Genomic DNA, 17168 nt, shown 5'->3' on the forward strand with positions numbered 1-17168 from the left:
TGCTATGTTAAAGACTATATTTGTTATTGGTTTCTTAACTGAGTATTTGTGTGGGTAAATGAATGTCTATGTGGTTTGGTGGGGGGTGTGTGATTGCCAAAAAATGTGTGAATAGTTCATTCAGTAGGTATATGAGGTTAAGACTACATGTTATAAGAGTTGTTTCAGTGAGTGTATATGTTTTTGGGTGTGGTGGTGATGAAATATTTCTCTCAATGGTACATCTCCATTAAACTTGAAAAAAAGGCAGTGTATGTGACAGTTATATCTAATTAAGTGTGCCTAAGACTTAGTGATTGTATGAGTCACTATATGGATAACTGTATACTTGTAATAGTGATTTTATAACACACTAAGTGTGACTTACTATCTATATAAATAGATGCAGTGGTGTTTGTATAAGTGTGTAGGTGATTAAATGTAAGTATAACCAATTGTTTGCATAAGTCAGAAGGATGTCTTTATAAGTGAATACAATGTGTGCTGGTGTGTAATGTTGAAATAGACGTATAAGTATATTTGATAGTGTTCTGTTGATTATTCACTGCATATAACACAGAATCTATAGGTAAGTGATTAGATGTGTGAATAGTTCTATGAATAACTGAGTAGGTGTTTAGAAATTTCTATTGGTGTGTCAATGGTTTCAAATATGGCACTTTCTATTGTACAGTGAGTGATGAAAGATTATACTAGTGTGTGATGAGGTGTATTTGATTGTCACATGGATGATGTCATCAGTGATGTCATCAATGATGTCATTTGAGATGTCATCAGTGATGTCATCAGTGATGTCACTGACCATGTCATTAATGATGTAATATGTGACATCATCAGCAGTGGATTGTGGGCGCACGAGTTATAGTGAGTACAACTAACTATAACGGGGGAATTTCAATGGTTTTTTATGAGTAAAATGTCCAGCTAACTATAACTGATGTGAAACCTATGTTTTTTTCAGTGAATATATATATATATATATATTTTTTTTTTTTCACACATATGTGTGTGAGAGTTGGGGTTACTGATTGAAGGGGTCAAATCCTACTCGAGCAGCAACCACACTCCTGGTCAGGGTGAGGCAGAAGCGAACCCCAAATTAACCTGTGCTCAACCCTCTGGCAGCTCGGCACAGAGCAGCCAGGCTTAACTTAGAAGAAATGTGTAAAGTTTTTCTGGAGCACTTCAAACAGTAAAAAAATGAAAACACAACACAAGAAGAATGCCATAATAATTTAGAAGAATAGAAGACATTTAATTAAGTAAAGTTGGGGATGTGCGCAATTTCAGTAAATATAGCACAAAAAAGCACTGAGTGCCAACTGTGGATATCTGGTCACGCCAGACCAGGACTAAGTCACAAGTTCAGGCCAATCACAATAGAGCGCATGCCGACTACTGGGACCCAGTTAGGCCTGCTGAATAAGAGTACCTTAAAGCCTGGCTGTGGGCTTTGCGAGATCCTGCGAAGAAGACACGTCATGCAGCCAAAGTGATGGGTCGGTTCTGAGGAGCTGCAATGTGATGCCCTGCATCATCAGCAAAGACCCCGTCTTTGAGAATACGTGACACGAACTTCGCCCTCAAGCGTGCACAATTTAGTTGAGGCAAAGCATCAGCTCCAAAGAGCTGTGAGGCTGCGATGCTAGAATCGGCGTCATCGTCAAGACTGTCATTATCAAGAGATTTGTGATGAGAGGGCCTGTGTCTCTTAAGCTTTACACAGCTGTTCTGATCTAGGCTGTGCAGTCAATGTGGAGTCATTGCACTGAAGGAGCTATCACAGCAATGCATCGGCTAGGCTCTGGTTTGCATTGTGTAACATAGGAAATGCGCCGGTTGCCCTGGATCCTTAAACGGGTGAGCAGAGCACCCTTAGGTCAACTTCCAAGGGTCTGGCACAAGGGTGGAACCACTTGGCAGGGTAGGACTCACTGATGGCAGAGCCCAGGAGCTGGGTTCAAGGTTGTTGGAGGTTGTCCTTGAGGATCTAGTCATTATCCCAGCCAACTAGCCCTTGCAGTCACTCTGGAGTTGTGGGTTCATCAGATGCAGGTCCAGTCCTTCTCACTCAGGCAGGAAGTAAACAGGTGAACACAGCAGAGCAGACATCCTTTAGAGCAGCAGTGCAGAAGAGTGTCAGTCCATTCAGCAGCACAGGAGTCCTTCTTCCTGGCAGAGTATTCACAAGTCTGGAAGTGTACTGAACAGTTGGTGTCTGGGATCCAATATTTATACCTGGCTTTCCTGTCAAGTGGAAGAAGCTTTTCAATATTTCTCTTTGAAGTCCATATGCACCTTGCCTTTCCTGTCCTGGCACTAGACTATCTATAGCGAGTATGACCGGCGGTGACATCAGCGGCCCTCTTGGGTTTTGCAAAAAGGCTGGGCGCTAGACCGATGGAAGCCCTTCTAAAGGTTTACAACAGTAAATGTTTTTCAGTGGCATTGTATGGCGCACCATTATGGGGTTATGTATGCCTGGAAACTATCCAAAAGGCAGAAAATACATTCTTACGTTCCCTTTTGTCTGTCCCCCAGTCGACACCAACCTTTTCCATACATGCAGAAGTGGGTCTGGATCATGTTTGTGATAGGTTAAACTTAGCGCCTTTAATCTACTGGCTAAAGACATGGCTCAATAAAGAACTAATTCTTAATCACAGGATAATGAATGATGTCATGTCGTTGAAACACAGTAGTAGAGTACCGTGGATGGCCTACCTGAAGAAGTCCTTTACGGAATTGGGCCGCCCGGAACTCTTTACAGACCCCTCTGGCATCAAGAACCAGGATGTAGACATTGTTAAAAAACAGTTTATGATAAGGGCAAGATTGTGTCGTGAGGAAAGGGAACTGCAGAAGCCAGCAGTGAGACGACACTATTTGCTAGTGAACTCTATCGCACTAGAACCTTATTTATGTCTTGTCACCAAGCCTTTTCACAGGTTTCTTTTGACTAAATTTAGATTTAAGCTTATACATTTTTATTTTGGAAGTTTTAACACATGGGTGAAACCAGAGTCAGCTCCGCCCTGTACTTGTGATAATTTTTCTGTTCAAGATACCCTGCATTTTGTTATGTTTTGTGGTTTCTTTTCAGATCATAGAAAAAGATATTTGTTACCTGTTTTAAGGAAAGCTGGTTTCTCCCAGGTGAGATCAGCCATGTTTTATCTTCTATCATTGTGTAACATCCGTATCACATTTTGTATGGCAAATTTTTAGTGGTGGCGGCTAGATCTAGATCACGCAAGATATTATAAGATTTCCCCGTATGAATTGCATTTTAACATCCTTTTATAAACTTGTTTTTAGCTTAAAGATTTCGCCACATGAATTAGACTGGTATGAAATTGTTTAATTGTGTTTTACTTGTATAAAAATGTTTTAATCCTCTTTGTATGATTTTTAACTAAATCGAATAAAGATTCTTTGACTGACTGACTATAGCGAGTATACATCCCTTTGTGTGGAGGCAGGAAACAGCCTATTCAAATGTAAGTGGGGTTGTGCCATCCTGCCAGTGATGGGCAATCCAGTCATACCTAAGCTCTCTATTGTGAGCAGATGTCTAGGAGCAATACGTAAAGCACAACTGTCAGTTATACCTAGTCATATGACACAGAGACAGTCTGCAGGCACTAAATGCAGGCAGAAAATGGCAACTTTCGCGAAAGTGGCATTTTTTTAAATTGTCATTTAAAATCCGACTTCACATTGAGAGGGGATTTATCTATACAATTTCTTTTGTTTTATTCAGAAAGATATTACACAAATACTTACATCCATAATTTGTTAGTTCACTATACAATATCAATTACTATTGAAAGTATAAATTCAGCTACTGATAAATCTAAAATACATAATAAATTCATTGTACCTCATTGTTTCATATTCTTGATGCAGAATAAAAAAAATGACTAACAAATCAAACATAAATACAAAATTCATTGTGACCCAGTCTTACATAATCCTAGTATTTTACCATGCCCCAACCAACCAATTGGTTATTGGGGACCATAGTTTCATCCCCCACCTTCTAGCCTGAAGTCCTTACATTTGTACAGTGCGTGTTCCAGTTTATAGATAGCAATTAACCAGGCCAGCCACTCATGGAACCTTGGATGCTCAGAATCCTTCCATCTAGTTGCTATTATTAATCTGATAACTGTGACTGACATATATACAATACAAATCTGAACTTGATCCAACCCTATACTGCTATCATACCCCACCATCATAAGCATGGGGGTTAAGCTCACACTTCTACCCAGAATCTTCTCCCAGAATTTTTCCAGTTCCCTTTTTAACAAATCTAGCCTTGAGCAGCCATAGAACATATGTATCACCTCTGCTGGTCTGGTACCACACCTGGGGCATTTATCATCCTCCCTTTTCCTCCAGGTGAATAGTTTGGCAGGGGTAAAATATAGCTTAAAAGTAGTTTTAAAGTGATGTTCCTTTAAATTAGCTGATAGAAGCATTTTTTGCCAGCAACAATGACATATCTATATCTGTATCTTCATTCTCTAGTCAGCTTGCCCATTTTGCCTCTGTTTTCTCCATATCATCACGAGCTTCCTCCATAATAATACCATACATGTATTTTATTTTGCATAAAGATCTCCCCAAAATATCAAACATTGGAATCTTTGCACTTAAGATTACCTGCCACTGTTTACCAAAAAATTCCCTAATTTGTAGATATTTAAAATATTCTCTCCGCATTTCAGGAAAGAGGTATAATTGGTCTATTGCCTGAATATCTCCTACTGTCCTTAAGCCCAGCTGTTTCCATTTTTCCCGATAGCGTTGTAGAACACAAGGGGAAAGATGATTGCAAAATATGTGTATACCTTGTAAATTTTCCCCAAGTTTTCCAGGTGTTCCTAATGATTTTAAATCATACTTTTTTAAAGTAACTAGGTTTGAGCTGGCGAAGCAGCAGCGATGTAGCCCCTTCTCTGAGTGCCAACTCATATATTGTTGGGAGTTCTTCGGCCCTTACACCTCCATCTCTATTACCCTTCTCAAAAAACAGTATATTCATATACTGAAGTAATTCTGCCCAATGATAGAAAATGAGATTTGGAGACGCCCAGCCACTCCGTGCTTGTTGTATAATAAGGAATTTCAGGGATCTCCTAATCTTGCCATATTGCCAGATGAAATTGCTAAATATAGAGTCTAATGCCTTGATTACTGTCCCTTCAATCTCCCCTGGAAGTGCCCTAAACAAATATAGTATATTGAGGAGCATTACCATCTTAAGGACATTCATTCTCTCTATAATAGTCAGATGAAATGAGTTGATCCACCTAAGGGCCGAAGCTATATTATTGATCACTGGAACATTTTGTATGATCCGATCTACATCCGGACTGATCCTAACCCCAAGATAGGTAGCCATAGGTACTCGCCGACTAGCTTGAGAAAATATTTTCGCACATATTATTTGAGTCTTAGATTTATTAAGTAGGTACCCCGACTCCTTTCCAAATATGATAGCCATGGATTATACTTATTTTAATGCTTTATCTGTATTAGATGTTAATACTGCAATATCATCTGTGTAGGCTAACACTTCAGATTCATACCCCAGGTTTATAGCCGGAATGATAGCCTGATTCTCTATAATGTGTTGTTTAAATGGATCGCTGTATAAGGCAAATAAAATTGGGGAGCAGTGACCCCCCTGCCTTGTTCCCCTTGCCACTTTTATGACTTTGGATTCTTTACCCATCAACTGAAGCTTTGCATATGGTGCCCTATACATTGCTTTCATTGCTGCCCGAGGACCGAACCCCTTAGCATCCAAAACTCTCCATAGATATTCCCATGCCACTTGATCAAATGCCTTTATCTGCATCCAGGAGGATCATAGCCAGACTCCCGTTAGTTTCCTTAGTGATGTTGAACAGTGCCAAGGCTTGCCTAATATGACGTGTTGTGTCTCTACCAGGTACAAAACTGTGTTGCCAAGGTGATACGAGACTAGCTAAAACCTCACAAATGTGATTTGCGAGATTTTTTGAGTAGATTTTAGCTTCCGCATTATTTAGAGAGATAGGTCTATATGAAGTGGGCATATCTGGTGGCTTATCTTTCTTTGGGAAAATAACAATATTGGAACACCTCCAAGAATCATGGGGGTTTCCAGAATAGTGCACCCCTAAAAATAAATCCAACAACAAGGGGGGGGCAGCTCTGCTTGAACTATTTTAGAGAATTCCAGTGGTAGCTTATCCAGGCCAGCTGTCTTTCCTGAGGCCAGCTGCTGTATTGCTTTTTTTTACCTCGTCCAATACCAATTCAGATTCTATCTTATCCCTCTCATCGCCCAAACCTCCTGCCCTCTTGGTGTTGAGGTCTCACTTGTGTGCTTCCCTGAGGGCCCTGTTATTCCTCCGTATAGATGTCTTAGTATAATTTATGGAACACAGTGGCTATATCCGCGAGTCTGTGTATCTGACCCCTCCGCTTGCAATTACGGATATCTGACTCTTCGTCAACTTTTGTCTCGTCTTTAGAGCGAGAAGTCTCCCTTCTGTTTCCCTGTATTCATACCTCTCAGCCCTGTGAGTCTGATACCCTGTTGCTGCTTTCTGGAAATAGTATAAGCCTATTTCAGCTTTAGTCACAATAATATCTAGCTGAGTCGTGGCCACATCTGACCCCCGCAATGTCTTAGCAAGATGTTCTCTATCTAAGTCCTGAAGCTTAGCTTGCATTTGCTTACTCTTCCGCTCCTGCTGTTGTTTTTTATGCAAGAGAAAGCTGACACTCCCCCCCCTCAGCCCTGCCTTAAACGCATCCCACATCATATTGCGAGAAGCACCATATCTGTTCAAATTAAAGAAGTATATTATCCATTTTTTTAAATGTACAACAAACTCCTGATGTACCAACAACTTCCGATCAAACGTCCATTGGTACTGCTGTATTTGTATTTGCTGACTCTTTATCTCTAGAACCAGGAAAATGTGATCTGACATCATTTTCGGCAATATTTCTATCCCTGCCCCGCCAAGAATTTGCTTTGAGATAAAAAAATAATCCAACCGGACATATTTCTAGTGTGGAAATGAAAAATAGGTGTACCCAGGGTCTGAAGGATACTTAGAGTCCCATACGTCTATTAATCCATGGCTTCTCATTAATGACACCAAAGCTCTATATACTTTGGGCTTTCGTCCTTGATATCTACTTGGTAAAAAGCTTGCTGCTTCAAGATGGATATTAAAATCCCCACACATGATCAGAGGGGTGGGCCAAGATGCAAGCTCTATTGCCAAATCTTCTAATATCTCTGGCTCCTCCTGATTTGAGCCATAAACCGTACCTATCATTATTCCTTATTCTAATTCAGCAAGATCCCATCTGCCACCAGCTTTACTCAATATCCATTTAGCTGATCACATTTTGTTCTTGGTTAAAATGGCCACTCCTCTGATGTTGGAACTTTGAGAATAACAAACCAATAGGGAGTACCTCTTTACCATGATCATCCCCTTTTCATCCCATGGTATGTGCATCTCTTGGATACAAACAATATCCGTATAAATAGATTTTATTATCTCCTAAGCCGTTTATTCCTGTCCACCAAGCCCCTTACATTAGCAGATAGTAATCTTACCCATTTAGTCTTAATAAATGATCATTATCTTTATTAGATTGCAATCTTGCTTGAATACCATACTGAATGCCTTTCCGAATCTTTCACCCCATTGTCCCTCCTTTCCCCTGTGCCCCTACCCAGAAAAAACCCTTGACTCCCTGACCTCCCCTTTCCCCTGCCTTCCCTGACCCCTTCCTCCCCCTCCCCCACTCTACAGGAGGAATCCAGACCACACATCGGTCTGTTTGAAAGATTTAAAGCTAATTGCCAACACTGTGAACTGTCATATAATCTGTATTACAGTTGTTTGTAGACACAAAAAAAGAAAACCTTTCCTGTCCTCCATTAGACTGAATTTATCCCAGACGGTTAGGGTGCCCTGGTTTAAGCCCTACCAAAACCTCTTTGGCTTCAATTTCAGACATAAAAAACCTTGTTGCACCATGCAAGACTACTTTTAAGGTGGCTGGATTATTCAGAAAACGCATAAGCTCCCCTATCCTGGAAGGGTTTGATTAATTGCCAAAGTCACCACCTTCTCTCGACAGGCTGGCAAAAGTCCTGTCTGAAAAAGAATGAAACATCTCCTATATTTCTCCTAGGCCTAGCTTTTCCACTGCCTGTCTTAAGAGAAAATTCCCCAAAAAACCAGAACAGCCCTTGGTTTGGTCCATTCCCTGAAAGGATGTCTCATGGTGAAAGGTGTCCTCTGAACACGTTGAATCTCCAGCTGCCAGTTCCAGTCCGAAAGTATTGGGAATGCTTTCCGAAAAAGTTGTAACATATAGCTCTTGATGTCCATTCCCTCCTTCCCTTATGGGATTCCCAGGACCCTCAAATTATTGTGCCACCAGCGATTCTCCCTATCCTCCAGTTTCCATTGAATATCCGTGATCTGTTTCTCTTGATCTTTAGATTGTGTGAGTTTGTCAGCCACCTCCGTCTCAACCTTTCTAACTCTGGTTTCAAGCTCTGCAAGGCCCTCGCCTATTGTATTACAGGTCTTTGTCAGTTTTCTTACTGTGCTCTGTACTTTCCTTGCTGCACTCTGGGCTTTGCGGGCATCCCCCGAGTCTCTTCTTGGTGTTGACTAATCGTTTGAATTACAGTTTCTAATGTCTGGGATGTAAGCCATGGGTACCCTGCGATGTTGTAGTTTGGGCGGTGTTTATAGAGTCAGATAGTGAATAGTCCCATTTTAAGCTAGCGGCCCTCTGCAAGTGGTGCCCAGTCTTTTACCCCGGTACCGCGAGCTGTCAGAAAGAGGGGGTCCTCAGCCACATCTGGGTCACTGTCGTTTGCACATTTTAAGCGATAGTGGAGCCTGAGCTGTAAGCCCACCATTCAGGGCCAACAGAGAGGGAAAAAAACCAGTCACTAGGATCTATCTCAATCTCTATATTAGCGTTTGTAGTGCTTTGATCCTCGGACTGATCTATGAGATCCACTTGCTGTGTTGCTTTAATAACTGGGGGCCCTTTACCCATTGTACACTCCATTGCCTCCCCCCGTCTGCCATGATCCCTTTTTCTCCTCATCCAGATTCAAGAGTAGTTTGTAATGTTCTGATCCCTCTGCTGAATTTTATCCAGTTTTTTTGTAATAGCAGGGATCAGTACTTCTCACTTTTTAAAGATACTTATACTCTGACTTACTGGGTGTAGCTCTTCTGCCGTACTTGTATGGAGACCGGCCTCCTCAGTAACCGTTGGTCAATTCCCTCGATCCGGTTTTTGGGAGGATCCTGTTTCTCCTGCCTCTGCCTCCGCTGCAGCAGCTTCAGTTTGTTTCCCGCTAGGAGCACACAGCATTTCCAGCACGGTGGCATCCAGTAGGCGTCGTCCTGTCAAGACCCCACCTTTGCCTTTCTCTGCTGCCGGCTCTTTTTCCGCCACTGGTACCACAGTGAGAGGCGTCCGTTTGGCTCCTTGTCTGCCTTTCCCGTCAACCAAATCTACAGTCAGGGGCACGGCCAGCTTTCCCTTTGTGGCATTGGCAATGTTGGGGCCCATCTGTGCAATCACTTTTTCTCTGCAACGACGACAACCTGTGTAGGCTAAGACCAGCTCTGTCAACCAGTCGAACACAACCCGGCACTCTGTTTTTCAGTGCATCCCTTGGGTGGCTTTCAGACCCTGATCAAGAGTCAGCGATGGTACAGGGGATCACGGCGTCTAGGGTCATTAGGCTCCTGCCGGTATGTGTGGTACTTTTAACTCTTTTTCTCTCCTCGTCCTTCCTGGACCATTTTCACGGTGCTTTGATGGCATCTACGCTATAACAGCCTCAGGTGGCCGCCATCTTGCTTCCCTCCACACCTCCCAAAGCTATTATTTTTTATACAATTCGAAAGACACCAAACATGACCTCGTAATTTGCTCCCATTTGAAAAGTATCACTTATTAGATGTAAAAAGGTAACTCCTATGTTATCCTATGGAGGAGGAAGTTCTTGCAGTAGTGATGAAGGAATGTAATAGTTGTTCACTGCCAGGACATGTAAAACTAAAAAGTGCATGTCCAATTTAGGCCTCTAGACTTGCTTGACACTTTCGGTGTATGCTCAAGTATATTCACTAACTGGGAGAAATCAGTCCTATTCAACTAATTCCTTTGTCTCCCTCAGGGGAATGGACCTGCCCTCTATGTTGGGCAACAGATGGTGTAGAAAGGTGAATACCTGACTATGGTTACCCTAGATTGTTTGCCTAGTGTTTAGTTGGTTTTCAACTTAGTTGGCCTGGGGTCTTTTTAATCAGGGCCCCAGGCTATCTGCTCTCACTGTAAAATTGACTCCATGTCCTTTAGGTACATCTCCAATTGAATTGTGGGTCACCTTATGAGCCCCCGTACAGTGTACTATAGGTACACAGGGCATAGGTGCATCCAAGGCCTACCAGGGGCTGCAGCATGTATTATGCCACCCCTGGCTGGCCATTCACATTGACACAACTGGCTGATCACTCAGCTGGGGCAAGGTTGTGTAATCACCCCTTGCTTAGATATAGTATACCTATATCTAACTTTATATCTAGACACATATACACCTATAAGTCACTCCTATGGCAGGCCTTAACAATCCTGGAGGCAGAGTGCTTGGTTTCATGTGAGATGGTGCTCTCGCATGAGCTGAGCCTTTTCTGCAGCTTTCGGAACCATGTCCTTATAGCTGTTCTAGGATATTGCCATACCATATACTCTTAAGTGCATTATGAACCTCGCGGTTAAATGCTAACTCTGGCTTGGCTTTATCAAAACATGTTGAGTAAGGTGTCATATGAATTGGAATACTACCCCCTTGCCAGTTCTGGCAATGGGGGTAGCATTCCACCCTTCTAGAGGGAGAAGACATGTTGTTCCTACTATTCCATGTTAAAGTTAACCAGAGCCTCAGCATCACAAAATGGATGCTGCTGCCACAGACACAAGTCTGACCTCCTGCTGCTGGGAGTCCTTCCAGTGAGGGAGGCTTGGACAATAGGATTCCTGCCTTGGAAGGTTCTAGCACCACCCCAGACAGGTTTTTGTGTATAGGGACAGGAAGGGCTGAAAGGAATGAGACACTGCCTGGGGCACACAAGGTGTCCCATGCATGGGCCAGTTCAAACCGGTGTTCGGGCACTCCAGTCCCAGCTCTGGCGCGAAACTGGACAAAGGGAAAGGGGAGTAACCACCCCCTTCCCTGGTCCCACCCATAGGAGGGACCTAGCAGTAGCAGGTAATCCAGACCCTAAGTTTGGTATATAGGTAGGAGCTGAGTCCCAAGACTTTAGATTAATCCTGACTGAAACTTTGAAACAAAACTCTGGACCTTCGACGAGCTACTTGAAGAAGACGACTGAAGAATCTCCCTTGTGGTCAAGGAGTGACCACCCTGCACAAGCAGGCACCATCCAGTGATCACCGGCTTGCTTTGTCACCATCTCCCGCTGGAGCCCGAGCCCACAGCCTGACAAGAACCAGGCTCCCAGACATTCAACAGCCCGATCCACAGTCCCTGCAAAGCTGAGACCCGTGGAGGCGACGAGAGATGTAGGACCGGACATCCTGAAAAGTCTGCGACCTGCTAACTGTGCAGCTCCTCGAAGCTGTGCATTGGGGATTGAGAAGCCCCAGCCCCGAGCAGAATCTACACCAATGATCAGCCCTGCACCCTCCACGAGTTCTGCGTGGGGCCCTTTTGCATTTTCCTGCTCGATGTGTCTGCCCGGTCACTTGCCCATTGGTTAGTTGCCATCTTGGCGACGATCCTTTGAAATCACACCACTGGACTGATTGCTCCAGACTGGCCCTTGCATCCCTCAAATGAAACAGCCCTTCAGACCTTGCTGGTCTGAGTAAGAAGCCTACATCGTATCCTGTGTGGGTTGCCTTTGCCAAGGCTTGTTGACTCCAATCCTGAAGCCGACATGGCCGACAGCGGGAACCTTTGTGCCTGACTCCTGGTTGTCGTCAACGCCTCCCGGTCCACGTGGCTGCAGAGACAAGCTTCCCATCAGCACCTGATTGCTTCGCGACATCGCCTGGTTCCTTCCTGGTTCCTTCCTGGTCACTGGCTAGTGACCCAGACTCTGTCCCCTCTGCTTTTAGGTCTTCTACATCTTCGATCCACCCTTGAATCCACCCGGACTCTTCTCTTCTGGCCGCCTGCAGCATCTTTTCTCCAAGGCTCCATAGAACCCCACGAAGAAACCCGACACACTTTGGGACCTATGTACCCGCTTCCTGTGGGTTAGGTAACGCGAGTACTGCGGTGCTCCTGTAAAGAGTAACTCTCCAAGTGTCCTAGTTTCAAGTGGTTAGGTTCTAGTCCAGTCGGAAGACTCCCAAACCTTTAACTTTCTATTTTTACGCACCCATGGACTTCTATGTGTGCACACGTGTGCCTTTAGACACTGCACATGATTTCCGTGGGCCTCTTGCTCCCTAACTATTGTTAGCCCAGTGTAGCCCCAGCGATTCCCAAGGCTCTAGTCCTTACCATTGTTCATGACGTGGTACTTATACCACTTTTTTAGTATATGGTCTAGCGGGCCACCCGGGCCTATCCATATTTGTGCAACTTTTGTATGTTATATTAAGTTACTTGTTATGCGCTTGTGCTTCTGTGCTCATAAAGAGTTCAGGGGATTTCTTTAGAAATAAATACATATACATTTTGAATATATATCCTGTGTGGTGTCCTTTCATTTGGTATTAGGGGGATTGCATATGGTAAAACAGCTGGCTTCACATGCCCTCTTGAGTTTAGCCTAAGACTGCTTTGTCCATGCTACCCCTAGGATAGCTGGTCTATAAGGTTAACTTTACATCCATCACCATAAGGGTTGTTTGGACTGGTGCAAGGTGCTCACTAGAATAGTGAACATCATATACCAGGCCAACTTCTCACAGATGGCTTCAGATATCTGGTGGTATAGGTCATGCTGGACCCTGTTACCTTCTGGTGACTCTATTTCAGGGAACCCCCACTACCTCCTTGGCCAGGGGGGTGGTATTTCACTGATCCTTGGATTTGTATTATTTTTTTGACTCATACTTTGCATAATTATTTGCAAATGTATTTTTGTCTCTGAAACTTATGTCTCTTAATCTATCCACTCCGTCATATGTATATTGTTTAGCATTCTTTTTGCTGAAACTTATGTCTCTTCATCTATCCACATCATCATATGTATATCGTTTACATTATTTTGCTGAAACTTATGTCTCTTCATCTATCCACTCCTTCACATGCATATCGTACATTGATGCTGAATATGACACTGTTTGCATTTTGCTGATTGTCTTTCTCTCCCTTTTATGAGATTCTTTATTTGTATTGTAACCTGTATGCAATGGCATTAATTATTCACAAAGAATTTGAGATAAACTTTATTAGTCTTACAGTCTTACAGAGAGTCTGTGATTATTTAGCTAGTTAGCTAGTACTAATATTACCATCAACTACTCAACTAATTGGTCCATCGACCAAGAGGAAAGAGTGCTGATTTATGGATTTAGTTATATCTTTAGAAATGTTAAACATGAATCTGTAAAGGAAAGAATTTTCATGTCATTAAAACGTGACCCCCAGTGCAACAGGGATTTATGAGTTAGGTGAATGTGTATTGGCCATTTGTATGAAATATTAATGAGTATCGATCCCTGATGAAGTGTAGCCCTGGATCAGTTTTCTGGTAGCAGAGGACGGTTTAACTATTGATTAGTTTGGTAATAAATATTGATTATTGATTATATGTTTTAACAAGAAAAGTTAGTGTTTTGTTCTATGTTGTCTAGAAGTACAGGTACGGAGGTATCTGAGAAATCTCGGGATCAAAATTTAGCCTGAAGTAGGCAGAGGAAATGTGTGGATAAAGAAATCACACTGCAGAAGTACTTTTTCTGTTGTTATAATACTGTACGGTGGAAGGCTGTAGGTGTTATATTTAGGGACAATTTCTTATGTGAGTAGAGTGTCTGATATAGCGAAGGGTCCACTTCCGAATCTCTTTATTAGTGGAACAGAGAAGGTAGCATTGTTTTATGTTGTTAATAACAAGATTTTTGATTAAGAAAACTTAGAAAAGCATTGCCGTAATATTTTGTAAAGGGAGGGTTAGTAGCATGAGTAATACTGACGTCACAATAAGGCTGCGCTGACAATGGCCAGGATGCGAGCTGTAAATAAGCTCTGATTAGCCCGTTTGTGTGAGCCGCGCTGGTATTGGTTATGATAGCAGATACGTAGAGAGCCGTGATTGGGCAGCTGGTGTGAGTCGCGCTGGTATTGGACGAGAACTGACAAATAGTATACGTAGAGTTACGGAAAGGTTTCCTTGTTTGTTTTGCTGAGATGCATTACCGTAAAAGGTTGGAAACATGAAGTTGCTTAAGAATAAGAAAAAAAAGAATTTCTTTAAAAAGGACAAACCAATTGTAAGTAGAGAGGGAATTCCTATTCCACCATCAAGAACACCTGCTGCCTATATAATGTTGGAGCGAGGATACCATAAGTGTACTTGGTTAGAAAATTAGTTGGAGTACACAAAGGATGATGGTATTATAACTTGCCCACAGCATGGTTGGTTTAATTTAATGATTCTGCAGAATTCGAGAAATCAAATAAGTTCACTAGAGCTACATCCCAGACCTACACATTATGAAGCATTAGAGGAATGGGAAGAAGAATCAATCAATTAATCAGTATTTGTTAAGCGTGGCTACTTACCCGTAAGGGTATCAAGGTGCAGGAGAAAGGGGAGTGCAGGTTCCCTCCATCAAGGAGGGGGTCTGTCGAAGAGCAAGGTTTTAAGGTTTCCCGCGTAGATGGGAAATGATGTTGTCTGTCTGAGGTGCAGCAGAAGGGCGTTACAGGCTCTGGCCATGAGGAAGAAGGAGGAACGGCCTCCCAATCTGGTCTTTCTGGTGCAGGGGACCACGGTGTAGGAGAGCTAGGCTGATCATAAGGTCCTTCGGGATGTGTGGAAATTGAGTCGGCTGTTCAGGTATGCTAGTCTGGTGTTGTGGAGGGCCTCGTGTGTGTGTGGGAGAATCTTGAAGGTGATTCTAGCCTCAATGGGGAGCCAGTGGAGTGTGGGCAGGTGCTGGGAAATGTGGCAGGCTGAGGACCAGTCTTGTGGTGGCAGTCTGGATGTTTTGTAGCTTGCGGGTGAGGTTTTTGTTTATTCCGGTGTACAGTGCGTTGCCGTAGTCGAGTCTGCTGGTGATGAGGGCGTGAGTGACGATCTGTCTGTGATCAAGTCGGATTCATTTGAAGGTATTATGTAGGAGGCAGAGAGTGTGGAAGCAGGAGGATATGACAGAGTTGATCTGGCAGTCCATTTTGAGCCAAGAGTCCAGGATGATTCCAAGGTTGTGTGAGTGGTCCGTGGGTGTGGGTGGGCTTCTGAGGGCGGGTGGCCACCAGGTGTCGTTCCAGGCATCGGGGTTTGGGTCCATAATGAGTGCTTCTGTTTTTTTGGTGTTAAGTTGTAGGCAGCTGCTTTTTGGCGACGGCTTCCATGCCTTCTTGGAAGTTGTGTCTGGCGGTGTTGGGTTAGTTGGATAAAGGGGGGATGTGTTGGGTGTCGAGAGGAGCCATTTAGGCGTTGAAGAGAGTGAGGCTGAGGGAGGACCCCTGGGGGACTTTGCAGGTAGTTGGTATAGGGTCCAAGAGGAGAGGGGGAGTCTGACCTGCTGCGTTCTGCTGGAGAGGAAGGAGTGGATCCAGTCAAGGGCCTTGTCCCGGATTCCTGTGTCATGGAGTCTGCGTATTAGGGTGTGGTGGGAGACTGTGTTGAACGCGGCTGAGAGGTTGAGGAGGATGATGACTACTGTTTTTCTGTCCAGTTGGGAGCGGATGTCCTCTGTTGCGCGAGGAGGGTGGTTTCTGTGCTGTGGTTTTTTCTGAAGCCAGATTGGGAGGAGTCGAGGAAGTTGTGCTCTTCGATGAAGGTGGCAAGTTGGAAGTTGATGGCTTTCTCAATGATTTTCTCTGGGAACTGGAGTAGGGAGATGGGTCTGTAGTTCTTGAGGTCATTGGGGACCGCCGAGGGCTTCTTCAGGAGGGGGTTGATCTTGGCATGTTTCCAGTCTTCGAGGAATGAGGCGTTCATCAGGGAGCGGTTGATGGTGTGGCGGAGCATGGGTGCGATGGTGTTGGCTGATCTGTTGAAGATGGGGTGGGGGTCTGTGGGGGCCCCGTAATGGATTGACTTCATTGTCTTCAGTGTGTCTTCTGTGGTAAGGGCTGTCCCGTTGTCAATCGTTGGCTTCAGGGTGTCAGGGGTCGTTGGTGAGGGTTCAGTGTGTTGGTTGTCTTTGTGGAAGTTGTTGTAGATGTTCTTGATTTTGTGGTGGCAGAAGGCGCTGAGGTTGTTGCAGAGATCTTGTGAGGGAGGGATGTCGGTAGACTCGCTGGTGGGTTGAGCAAACTCCTTGATGATGCTGAAGAGTTCTTTGCTGTTGTGTGCGTGTGTGGAGATTCTGTCTTCAAACCCTTTCTTTCTCATTTTCTGATGAGTTGGTGGTGAGCATTGGTGGCGGCTCTAAAGTTATTGTGGGCCTCTGTGGTTTTGTTGTTCCTACAGGTCTTTTTGAGTCAGTGGCATGTGCGTTTGGACTCTTGAAGTTCAGTGGTAAACCATCCGGCTTTCTTGGCATGAGAGTTGTTGTTTTTCTTGAGGGGGGCTATGGTTTTGATGCTGTCTGAGATCCATCCATGCAGGGTTTGGGCTGCAGTGTTGGGGTTCGTCGTCTTCCGCCATGGTTGGGGAGGAGCTGCTGAGTTAGGAGGTGGGCGGGTCGTCAGTGATTTTGGTCCAGTTTCTTCGTAGGATCAAGTGCTGGTGCCTGTGGAAGGTGGGTGTTCTGAAGGTGAAGTGAATGCATCAGTGGTCTGTTCATGGGAGTTCGGTGGTGTGGCTGAAAGTGATGAATTTTCCTGTTGTGAAGAGGGGGTTGAGGGTGTGTCCTGCTGAGTGTGTGGGTTCAGTCACGATCTGGCAGAGTCCAATGTTGTGGAGGTTGTCCAGGAGGGATGTAGTGTTGGGGTCCAGTTGGTT

This window comes from Lissotriton vulgaris, chromosome 9 (genome assembly GCF_964263255.1).
Source record: "Lissotriton vulgaris chromosome 9, aLisVul1.2, whole genome shotgun sequence".
In the NCBI taxonomy this organism is placed as follows: domain Eukaryota; kingdom Metazoa; phylum Chordata; class Amphibia; order Caudata; family Salamandridae; genus Lissotriton; species Lissotriton vulgaris.